At 41.7% G+C, this 12,037-nt stretch overlaps 1 pseudogene; it reads left to right on the plus strand.

Moving 5' to 3' along the window:
* Positions 1 to 2,661: 2,661 nt before the first annotated feature.
* LOC150058702 (elongation factor 1-delta pseudogene) lies at positions 2,662 to 3,425 on the plus strand (annotated as a pseudogene).
* Positions 3,426 to 12,037: the final 8,612 nt, after the last annotated feature.

The following is a 12,037-nucleotide window of genomic DNA, read 5'->3' on the forward strand; positions in this document are numbered from 1 at the left end:
TCCATGTAGTTTAGAACTTTACACAGGACTTTTGTTTGAGATAATTTCCCCAAGTTCCACAATATTTTCTGTGTAGTGTTAGTAGAGTATACAACACACTCAGGAGCTAATGGCCAACTGAGAAGCAGGAAATGTGTAACCACATTGTAAAACTCCAAATGTAGGACTCTATGAATGATTGGGATGGTCAACTTAGTTTAGCACTGAGGTGAAGGTAAAGCCTCAGTAGCATCCTCTCCATACCATAATGGGTTTATTATCTGTCTTTGTAATAAGTGAGAGGCCAGAAACCAATGTGGGATTGACTAGGGGACAGACCTGATGGGCTGCTCCAAGCAGGAATGAAGGCAGCAGAAGTGGAATGGTATGGCAAAATTTAAACAAAACTTTAGGAGGCATTCACATTACATGGACCATGGGAATTCAGGGGAAAAGTCAGTTCCAAGAAGGAGGTGTTGAAAATCCTAACTACTCAGGAGGTTGAAATATGAGGATCAAGGTTCAAAGCCAGGGCACTAAAGAATATGAGACTCTTATCTATAATTAATCACTAGAAAGCAGGAAGTAGGGCTGTGGTTTGAGGGGGTAAGGTGGTAGTCTTGAGCTGAAGAGCTCAGGCACAGCACCCAGACCCAGAGTTCAAGCCCCACTACCGACAAAAGGGAATCTCATTCTGAGAAGAAATGTACTGAGACTGTTGCAACTGGGGTATGAATTTATATATCATGCCAGGAAAACAGTACAGTACCAGAGAAATAGAAACTCAGCCAATTTTTGTAAACAGTTGGAATATAGGTTGGGACCTTTCAGAATCAGCAAGCCAAATCTAAGGCCTTAGATTCCCATCTTTTTTATATATAGATCAAAAACTAAGAGGCAGAGGGTCAACGAGACATTTTTTCAGCAGCTTCCTGCTGGTGGCGGATATAGGTTTTAGGGATAGAAGACAGATACGTAATCTGGTTCTGGAGAAGATAAAAGTAAGAGTTCCTTGCTGGTGAATGCACATATGAATCTTTGGATGAAATGTGGCAGGGGCCAAATAATAAGAAAAGAAAAAACATTATTGGATGACCTACAAATAGCAGAAGTAAAGGCAGTCATCCATTCAGTGAAGAAAATAAAAAATTGGATGACTTTGCCAATTCCTATCTCCAGGCAGTCCTGGAGTTGGTGGATTTATATCCCTGACTACTCCTGACTGATTAATGTCTGGAGACTGGGTAGAGGAGAGCATAGACAATTGGTTAAGAATAATCAGTCAGAAACTGAGGTTGGATTGGAGTGATTAAGGGCCAGGTGGGAGGCCTTGATCATTTCCTTGACTGTAGATGTCTGCACTAGAGAGTATGGATTGAAGACACACTATATACAGAAATAGCAGATAATACATACAAGTTCCTGCCCAATTAGAAGATAGACAGGTACAGGCAATTAGATATGCATGATTATGAACTATTTTTCTTTGACCTCCCAGCTCTGGTTAATATTGAAACAGCAAGTATAAAGTGACTTCATTTGAGATCTGACACTACTCCCTCTTATCTGCACAGTTTTCCCCAACTGCTTCTGGCCAGACAACCATTACCAAGGCTAACTCTTTTCCAGTAGATCTAGGAGGCCTGTTCTGTTCTTGCTGGGGTGATATTGCATTGGCATTTTTGCTCATTAATGGAATAGCACAAGCCAGTTTGCATTGCTTGTTGCTGGGATGGCATTTCCCAATTGACTCTTGGAAAGGGGGTGGCTGACAAATCAAATTAGAGGGTTTTTTTTTCCCCCAATAGCCCATTGGTAGTTCCAATCGAAGCAACAGGTGAAATAGTTTTCAATGAGAGTCTACCTGGAACTTGTTAAGAATAAATTTTATGTTTGACCAATAAATACTTGGAGAGTTATTTATTCCTCTGTAGGTCTGACTGTAAATGCTGCAGAGAATTAATCTGTAATAACAAAACATAGTCATAGTCATGATGAGAGTTTTGACATAACAAATAATTAAACCTGTTAACTTTTCACTGAATAGAGTACTTTAGGATACTAATTAAGATTAAAACCATTGTCAGCTCTATATCCAAGGCTTATGTCTGTTTGGAAAACAGACATATTAGATACATTTGGTTGCACCCAAGTCTGATGAGCTCCTTTGTGGTTTGAATTTAAAAATGCACATGTTTCTCTTTTGGTCCATGGAACTAGTTAAGTCTTAATTAACTTGGAATTGCACAATGACTCTCCTCAACTCCTATATCCAGAGGCATGCTTCCCAGGCAGAGAAGTTTGCTTGGTTTTATCCTAACACAAACAGCACTTCCTCTCTGTCAAGGAGTTAGGCTCACATTCTAAGCATAATTGGTTACAAGCGGACTATTGCCTAATTTTTGTCACAAGCAGCACAGATAGTAGATAGTTACCATTGAAGTAAACAAGCAAATAATTTCATGAAATATCAGTACTAAAGAAATATCAATATTTACTACAGAATCCCTTTAGTTTGACAGAAAACCTTGTCTCACACTATGACAGCTTTTAATGCATTAAAATGAGGTTCTTTTGAACATGTTCACACACACTTGTGCACAAAAGTTTTAGGATGTACATAAGTTTTAAAAAATAAAACTTGGGCCCGAGCTCACAGTCGCTCCTCGTAGTCGTCGTCTCCTCGGCTGGCCAGAAAAATGGCTACCAACTTTCTGGTGTATGAGAAGATCTGGTTTGACAAGTTCAAATATGATGATGCTGAAAGGAAATTTTATGAGCAGATGAATGGGCCTGCAGCTGGTGCCTCCCGCCAGAGCTTGGGCCCTGGGGTTTCCAGAGGGCCTGGTGGAGATCACAGTGAACTCACCTTGAGGATTGCCAGCCTGGAAGTGGAGAACCAGAGCCTGCGAGGAGTGGTGCAGGATCTGCAGCAGGCCATCTCCAAGCTGGAGGCTCGGCTGAGTGCCCTGGAGAAGAGCTCACCTGGCCACCGAGTCACCGCCCCACAGACACAGCACGTGTCTCCCATGCGCCAAGTGGAGCCCCCAGCCAAGAAGGCAGCCACAGCAGCAGAAGACAACGAGGACAATGACATTGACCTGTTTGGCAGCGATGAGGAGGAAGAAGACAAGGAAGCAGCCCCCTGTGGGAGGAGAGGCTGCGGCAGTATGCAGAGAAGAAAGCCAAAAAGCCCTCCCTTGTGGCCAAGTCCTCTATTCTCCTGGACGTCAAACCTTGGGATGATGAGACTGACATGCCCCAGCTGGAGGCCTGTGTGCGCTCCATGCAGCTAGACGTAGCCTCTGGGCTACAGCATCCGAAAACTCCAGATCCAGTGCGTGGTGGAAGACGAGAAGGTGGGCACAGACCTGTTGGAAGAGGAGATCACCAAATTTGAAGAACATGTGCAGAGCGTGGACATCGGCACTTTCAACAAGATCTGAAGCCTGAATGCATGATGTGTGTGTGTGAGAGCCTCTGCTGAAATTAAAGACTTGAGACTCTGAAAAAAAATAATAATATAAATAAATAAATAAATAAATAAATAAATAAAACTTGGCCTTAAGTTTTCTGGAATCTCAGTGGCAAAAGACATTTTTGCCCATGGTATAATAGAACCACATGGTCAAAGCTAGAAAAACAAGCAACACCAAACAGACTACAGAACTCAAGATGCAAAACCTTTGTCAGCAGCCAATATAATTTAACAGAATCACCCCACTCAGGCAAACATTGATTAAGCAAAACAGAAAACTTTTAAAACAATTTTGGTAGAGAAATACATTAGCAAGTGAATTAATCTTCCTAGATACTTCCTAGATGAGTAGAGGAGGAGTAAATTTGGTAGAAAAGTCAGGGTTGCATAAAAAAAACACAACATGGCCTTTGTCTCTTTCTATATATTAATATCCAGGGCCTGAAAAGAGAATTGAGGGAGGTGCCCAAATCACATTTTTTGTGAGTCCTGGGCTTGAATTCAGGGCATAGGCACTGTCCTTGGCATTTTTTGCTCAAGGCTTTCTCTATGTATGTGGTACTGAGGAATCGAACCCAAGTCTTCATGCATGCTAGGCCAAACTCCTGGCCCCACCAAACCATGTTTTTAAGGGGAATAAGGGAGAGGGAGGTGGTTGGGGGAGAGATTATACTCCACCTACTGCACTTACAAGATAAGGAATGCTATCTTTCCAATGGTGACAGCTGAGAAGCTTATGCCCATTGCCATTCTGTGTCTATCACACAGTTCTGGCAGGCAGGCACAGAGGTTAAGGTCAACAGAGGGAGTTTGCTTAGAGATACAGTCAGAAAGAAGGACAAGCAGGGAAAGCAAAGAAAGACTGAAAGTATGGTCCTCTGATCATTTACCATTGCATTGGCAGAAACTGCCCAGATTTCCGAGAGTACGGTAGTGTGACCAGGCTTGATTTTGATTAAAAAATGAGACATTTTAGCTTTGTGTAATCCTCTGGAAGAAGTCTGGTGAGCACCTGGAGGGGGAGGAGTCCATGAGGACATAGAAGGGGATGTATGTGAGGATGTAAAGGGGATGAGTCCATGAGGATGTAAGTGGGAAGATTCCATGAGGATGTAGAGTCCCCACTAAGGGGTGCTGGGACCATCCTGGAGCATTTTCAGTTTTTGTCTTCTGACTGAGAAATAAAATGAGAATGGGTATGGATGATTCAATGTGGGTAAAGGGGTGGAGGATATCTGCCACCCCTGGAGTCTCACTGGGAGTCTCATTGGAATGCTGAATCACCTCCCTCAATTTGTCATAGTTGACAGATTTGTAGGTGGTCTGGTCAAAGCTATGGAGGAGATAGAGGGATCATATTGTCCCTAAGAGTCCTGCGGGAGTGAGCAGGCTGGTAATTCCATCCTGCATGGAAGCAACTTCCTGACCAACAGGTTTTTAAGGTATTTAAACATCTATGGGGGGTTGGGGGGAACAAGTTAGGCAGGGAGAAAGGAATATGAACATAAACAATGCCTTCAGAGCTGGCCACCTCCTGAAAGGGAAAGTGGTGGGCTGGTGCCACAGCAGATGGTGGATAGGAAGTGAAGACATGGGCGAGAGAGAGAGAGAGACAGAGACAGAGACAGAGAGAGAGAGAGAGAGAGAGAGAGAGAGAGAGAGAGAGAGAGAGAGAGAGAGAGAGAGAGAGAGAGAGAAGAAGGGTTGACAAGGTGGTGGAGAGGAGGAAGAGACTGAGAAGTAGGGAAATGTGGAGGAGGAGAGTGGTCAGCGGGATGGAATGGCCTGTCTGCATCAGGGATGGGCAGGAAAAAAGCATGAGTATAAGGGATTCCTGGAGCCTTGCCATTTTGGTGACAGAAGTTATCCAAATCTGTGAGGCTATTGAAAGTCAATGGTACCATTTTGGGGTCATTGAGACTCATTGTCCAACTGGTATTGAGGCCATGCCACATTACATTAGAAAATAAGCCTCTTTGATTTAATAACTGGATCTCAGACATCCCATTTATGGAGATTAGCCAAGAGACAGCCCAAAGGATGTTTAGATTGAGAGATTCCCATTTTAAGCCAAGGATTGCAATTGAGATCCTGGTAGAGGTATTTTCCGTTGCTCTGGGCATTCCCAGGAGCAAAGAAAATTCCTAATAGAGTAGGACAATGCCTCAATGAGTCATCAGCCCATGAGACAAATCAGTGGGGGCATTTCCTGGACAGTGCCTGTTCTTTCCAGAATGAAGCAAAAACAGGGGCAAGGAGGCTTGTAGGAACAGGTCAGTGCAGGCCCAGGAGTTTGGCCTCCTGCTAGAGTGCTTGCCTAGAATGCACGAATAAGCAGGTTTGATGCCACATACATATAAATAGCTGGAAGTGGTGCTGTGGCTCAAGTGGTAGAACTCTAGCCTTGAGAAAAGCCCAAGGACTGTGCTCAGCCTCTGAGTTCAAGCCCCATAACTGGCAGAAAAGAAAAGAAACAGGTCAGTGCTCACTCTTGCAGATCTAATCATGAAGCATGCAGATAAAGTAAATGTCACTCACTCTGAGAAGGTTTAAAGCGAAGGTCCAGGGACCAATCAACCCCTATAAGGGGATTTTCAAACCCAAACCACTCCTCTCAGGTTTTGGCACCAGGATGCAAGAAATGAGAGGCAAGCCACTGATTTATTAGTCGACAGATCTGCCAGGTTGCTCTAAGCAGGAATGGAGGCAACAGCAGTGGACAGATGTTGGCAGAATTTAAAGAAAAATTTGGGGGCAGTCACAGGGGTCACATTACATAAACTGTAGGAATTCAAGGGCAGAGTTTAATTCTGAGTAGGAGTGTAACAAGACTTTTGCAACTGAAAAACAGTACAGCATGAGGGAAATGGAAACTTAACAGGGACACAGGATAAGGACATTCCAGAACAGGCAAGCTCACTCTGAGAGCTTAGAGTCTTCTAATCACTGCTTCTGAGTAATTATCACAGAATTCCTTATCTCAAGCTCACATGCAAAAAGATCTGCTGGGGCCAATTCCCATCTCCCAAAGCTGTGCCATAACCCAGTTGCCTATTGGGAATATCAGGCAATGAAAGACAGAGAAAGTGACTAAGTGGCCTTCTCTGTAGGTCAATATAGAGCCAGTGTGGTCCAGAAGTACTAATCATCAATCAGTCCTTTTCCTCTTACCCTTAGGAGGGGCAAGGAGAAGGGAGAGATGTAGAAAATGGAGAATGGGTATCCCACCCTTACACCCATACAATGTGCCTGAGAAGAAAAGTAAGAAAAGTACAAAAAGGAAACAAGTAAATGTCCCCTTCCCCACTACACAATATTTGTTATATATTTGAATAACCTGAACCTGAATACCTATTTTACTTAGCCAGGATACTTGCTAAAAGACTTCAGTTCAATTTAAAACCAAGGGAATAACTGCATGATCTTAAATTTCCTTCATGCACTATAATTTTATGACTTTGTGTCAATGGACAATATTCATCAGGTCAGATGACACCTCCTGAGACCATTTCCATAAAAATCTCCCAAGTGGGGAGTTACTCACAATTTATATGTCTAGTAAAACTTTTAGAATGGAAAAAAACGTGGAAAGTATTTCAGACAAAGGCAGCATAATGAGGAAATGTCAGCACTCGTGCTGTGAAGAAAAGAGCAACAAAGTTAGACCCAGTGGAGGGAAGAAATATGCTGAAGAAGAGTAAAGACTACAAGCCACATTGTGTAAGACAAAGCTAAGAAATAACCTGACTTGACATGCACTATGGGATTCCTAAGAAGCAAGATATAATACACAAAAGCCAGACCATAAAGACTAAAATACAAAAGGAATAAATATTTCAGTCCATCCCTATCTTGGCCTTAGGGCCGGTTTATCTATGAAAGTAGTATATAAATGGGAAGATGTGCAGAATCATTTCAAAGGGATCAATGGGAAGGATTTATATCTACCTTCTCTAGAATGATTCACCTTTCCTCCAACCTCTGGAGTTTTTATGCAAAGCTAATCAATTTTAATAGGCATGAGAAAGACTGAAAGACTGAGGTATGTTTAAACTGAGGACTCATTATTTTTTATTTCATTTTCTTTGTGTTTAGGACTGAGACGTGAAGTCAGGGCTTTTTTTTTTTTTTTTTTTGCCAGTCCTGGGCTTGGGCTCAGGGCTTGAGCACTGTCCTTGGACTTTCTCAAGGCTAGAGCTTTACCACTTGAGCCTCAGCACCACTTTCGGCTTTTTTGTATGTATGTGGTACCAAGGAATCAAACCCGGGTCTTCGTGCATGCTAGGCAAGCACTTTAACCACTAGGCCAAACTCCCGGCCCTTGCTTGGCTTTTTCACTCAAGGCTGGTATTATACCATTTGAGCCATACTTCTACTTCCGGCTTTTTGCTGGTTAACTGGAGATAAGTCTCTGAAATTTTTCTGCCTCATTTGTCCTTATCAGTAGAAACCTTGGGCTCTCCTAGCAGAGATTTACAATAGAACAAAACCTAGGTACTTAAGGCCACATAGAATGACTCTAAATGAAAGAACCTCTAGGATACAGAAACAAAAGTCATATAATGAGTGATTGTTGTCCTTAATGTACTATGTTATCTCTCATCTCTTTTGCTGTCCCTTGGTTATCTCATATTGTTACAGTATTTCTCCTGATTATCTGATATATTGTATATATGTGTATTTGGTTATTTGAAGTCGATAGGGAAGGGAGGAAAACAAGATGAGGGGCTGGGGTTGGGGGGAGGGAAATGAGGACCAAGACAAGAGAAAGGGTATCAATGTAGGTGAAGTAATGCACCTACTATCTGGCAAATATAATGTAACTCTTCTATTAATTACAATAAAAATATATGAAAAAAAATTATCTGCCTGGGCCAATCTCAGCCTCCAGAGTAGCTATGATTACAGAGACAATGGCATCCAGCTAAACACGACTTTTATCAGGTACAGTAAGAACATGTTCACAAAGAACTTAACAAGAAATTAAGAGGGATAAAAGAGCCTGGAATGAAGGTAATATCCAGAGCTAACTCCTATTGATGTGAGGGTATATGCTTTCAGGCTAGACCATGGCAATAGGGTTGGATTTGCTGAAAGAAGATTCAAATTGGAAAGCAGTGAGAGAAGGATAGACAGGAGTCGAGCATTTGTGGACCCCTACCTATGCCTAGTGATGAAGCACAGCAGGCAGAGAGCTTAGACAGACTAGAGATGTGGTTTAAGAGAGCACACTTGACTAGCTGGGACAACTATGCTATCAGCAAAAACCTTAGTTTGCACACCAGTTTGACTATGTCTTCCTTCTTTGAATAACCTCAGATTTTTTCACAACTTCACACAAGCATAGAGCCCCCCCATATGGCTGTCACTGTCTTTTGATGTCTATCTCTCTATCTTCCTCTGTCTTTCTTTCTGTGTCTGTGTCTGTCTCTCAATCTCTCTGAGTGTGTGGGGAGTGTGAGGTGTGAGAGGTAGGAATGCAGAGGTGACTGGGGTGGGGATGCTGGGGACTAAGCAATGACTTCAAGCATATTAGGCAAGTGCTCTATCACTGAACTACACTCACAGACCAAAACTTGACATTTGATTACTACATCAAGCCAAAAAGCTTTTAAATAGAAATCAGAATAAGTCCATAGTGAAAACAACACAAAACTGGCAAATCACTAGATATTCCATATTTTAAAATCCACTATATTTTCTGGAGAGAACACATCTTATAATTCTTATTGTATGCATGTGCGCCCACCTCTTCTTTTTTTCAAATCAACTTCAGAACCATAGTCTCCTGCTACATGCATAGTACAAGTTTTATTTAAGTTTATGTTACAGCATTCTTACCAACTTTAAAATTACATAATTCTCCAAATATTCTAAACTGGAACATTCTTTCAACTGAACCCATAAATCCAATTTTCAGCCATCATTTCTTGCCACCCAGGGATTTACATCTCAAGGAAAACTAGAAACAGCTTTGACCAATGTTGCCCATAAATGAATACTGTGTGTGGTTTTTTTTATTTGGTGCCCACAACTATGGAGTTATTTATTTGTGTTTCATTTCTGGATTTATGCCATGTAGAGATTATGAAAGGACTGCCAGCCATGAACAGCCCAGAAAATGACTGAGGAAGAATACTGAGCTCCTTGGATTTCTGAGGAAGTTGGTGGGGCTTGAAACCTTGAGCATATTAGCATTGCACTGAGAACAAATTGCCTCTATCTCATCTGGAAGTATAAGAAATAAACAATAGTGCACAGGCTTTTACTACTTAGAGCAGTAGAATCGACATGAAATAAAAACATAGCGATCATCATTGTTCAGAATGGCTAATGAATAACTTTGCTAAGAAGAATCAATTAGTTCAATCAGCAAAGGTGACTTATTTCCAAATTATAAGCTTGTTCCTTTCCTCTTAAACTATTAATTTCATGATTAGTAGAAAATGTCAGATTCCTACATATGGAATCATCACAGAATGAAGCTTTCCAATTACAAACTGTTAGATTCGACATTGTATTATGGAAATTCACAGAGCTTGTTAATTGAAGCATTTGTGAGGTAATTGTCTTTAATGTAGCCAATCTTTCAAGTCACACATCAATTAGTGTAATCTAAATTCTTTCCAATATATGGGACAGGAAAAGAATGCTAAAATATAAATGAGTTTGATTTGCTAAACCTTCAATCATTCAGTATTTCAAACGTCACCAATATTGAGTCCAGGCAATGATGTAAGATCCTCTAGGACTCTGTGGAAAGTCCACAGTCTCAATAAATAAATAAGAGAGAAAACACATTCTATACTAGTAGCTAAACGCTAGTATTAGAGAAGTGACACAATTGAAACTGAGACAATGTTATCTGCACCCCATATTCATTAAATCATTATTACTATTTATGAAATTCCTATTTCATGGCAAATTCATGGAATATCTTTGAGACCCTTTGGTCTGAAGTGTCATGCCTTTTCCTCAGGAAGAGGAATGCAGAGTAGAAAACAATAAGGAAACTAATTAGTTCTAAAGTCACACTGGATTCTGGAACATAAGGGTAGTCTAGGAGAATGTAGTCTTCTCACCTCAGCCAAGATTGATTTTTTTCAGGAATATGGTAACTACTGGGCAGAAAGAGCAGAGCCCAGCAGCAGATGAAAAGAACAATGACAAGAACATTCCAGGGAAAGCCTGTTGACAGAAAAATGTGGTGAATATTGAACCGAAGCACTCCTTATTTCCTTATTGGATGCAATAACAATGTAGAAAGAAACAGCATGCAAATATATCTTTCCTGAATGAGGGTTGAAAACATGGCAGAGATGCCTACCTTCAGTGGTGAGCTGCCAGTTTCCAGAAAAAGGACATGTTGAGAGGCAGAGAAGAGACCCTGTTCTGTGAGGGGAGGCTGGGTCAGCCTTCAATTTCATCTAACATTGTTTTGGATAGACATCCCTCACTCTGTTTTGCTGGCCTGCCTTCAACTTTCTGGACTAGTAACATTCGAGGTTCTTTATATTCATTTCTTCTTTCTTTTTAATCTGCACTTGTTCTGTGAATGACCTCATCCAGTACATTATTATCCAGACAGCAATGCCAAATCCAGGCTCTAAAGAATATTTATATTCTGAAAACTCCTGAATTTTGTGCCTCAAAAATCCCACAAATCCTCTGAGCCTGAATTCTGGCAGAGCAACTACATACTTGAAACCTTAACATTTACTCAACATCTCAAACCTCTTCTCCTACTCCTCTGCCAATCAAACTTTCCTCTCCTCACCTGCTTCATCTTCTAACAACTCCCCCGTTGAAACACCTAGTGCTTCACTTCTATCATATATCTAGTTCATCATGAATTTTCTATTTACTTCCTTTGACATGATAAGTGATGATCTGACATCTCCAAATCTCTAACCACCACCCCAGTAAACCAAGGCATCATCCTCTCTCTCCTAGAATGTTGTAAGTTAATAAATTCCCAGTCTGCTGCCAATCCTGCACTCAGACAGCAGTGAGTAATCCTTTAAATGCGTGTACCAAACCCTATTTCCCCTTACTGTGGGGCTTCCTAGCTAGTGAAGTAGGAGCCCAGGTTGCTATCTGTGCTTCCATGACTCCGCGCTGGAAGGCACAGTAAGCTCCTGAGCACACTCAGTGACATGAGCAGTCCGGAGCCAGACGGTCCTGGCTGCTTCCGCCTGGAGCAGGAGCTCCTAGATACTCCCCACAAGTATCAGGACCCCATTGGCTGACAGCCACATTTGGGAAAGACCAACAACTGCTGGTATGACATGGTGGCCACCACTCGATCTGTATTTTAGTGAGCACGTTTTCTAAAATAAAGTTAGATATGCACTGAGAGTCTGGTCTCCGGAGTCTGTGTTCCTGGAATTATTCATGGGCTCTGTGACCATTTTACCCCCCTCCCAGACGTCAGAGAAGGACCCCAACACCCCTTGGCTCAAAACTTTCCAAGATTTCACCACTTTGCTTTTAAGAAGAAATATGTCACCAGCCCACAAATTCGTTTGACTCTGGAATCAGTACAACTAGTCAGCTTTCTCTAACTGCCTCCCTATATTC

The sequence above is a fragment of the Megascapheus bottae genome, chromosome 9, assembly GCF_031878675.1.
Source record: "Megascapheus bottae isolate mThoBot1 chromosome 9, mThoBot2.hap1, whole genome shotgun sequence".
In the NCBI taxonomy this organism is placed as follows: domain Eukaryota; kingdom Metazoa; phylum Chordata; class Mammalia; order Rodentia; family Geomyidae; genus Megascapheus; species Megascapheus bottae.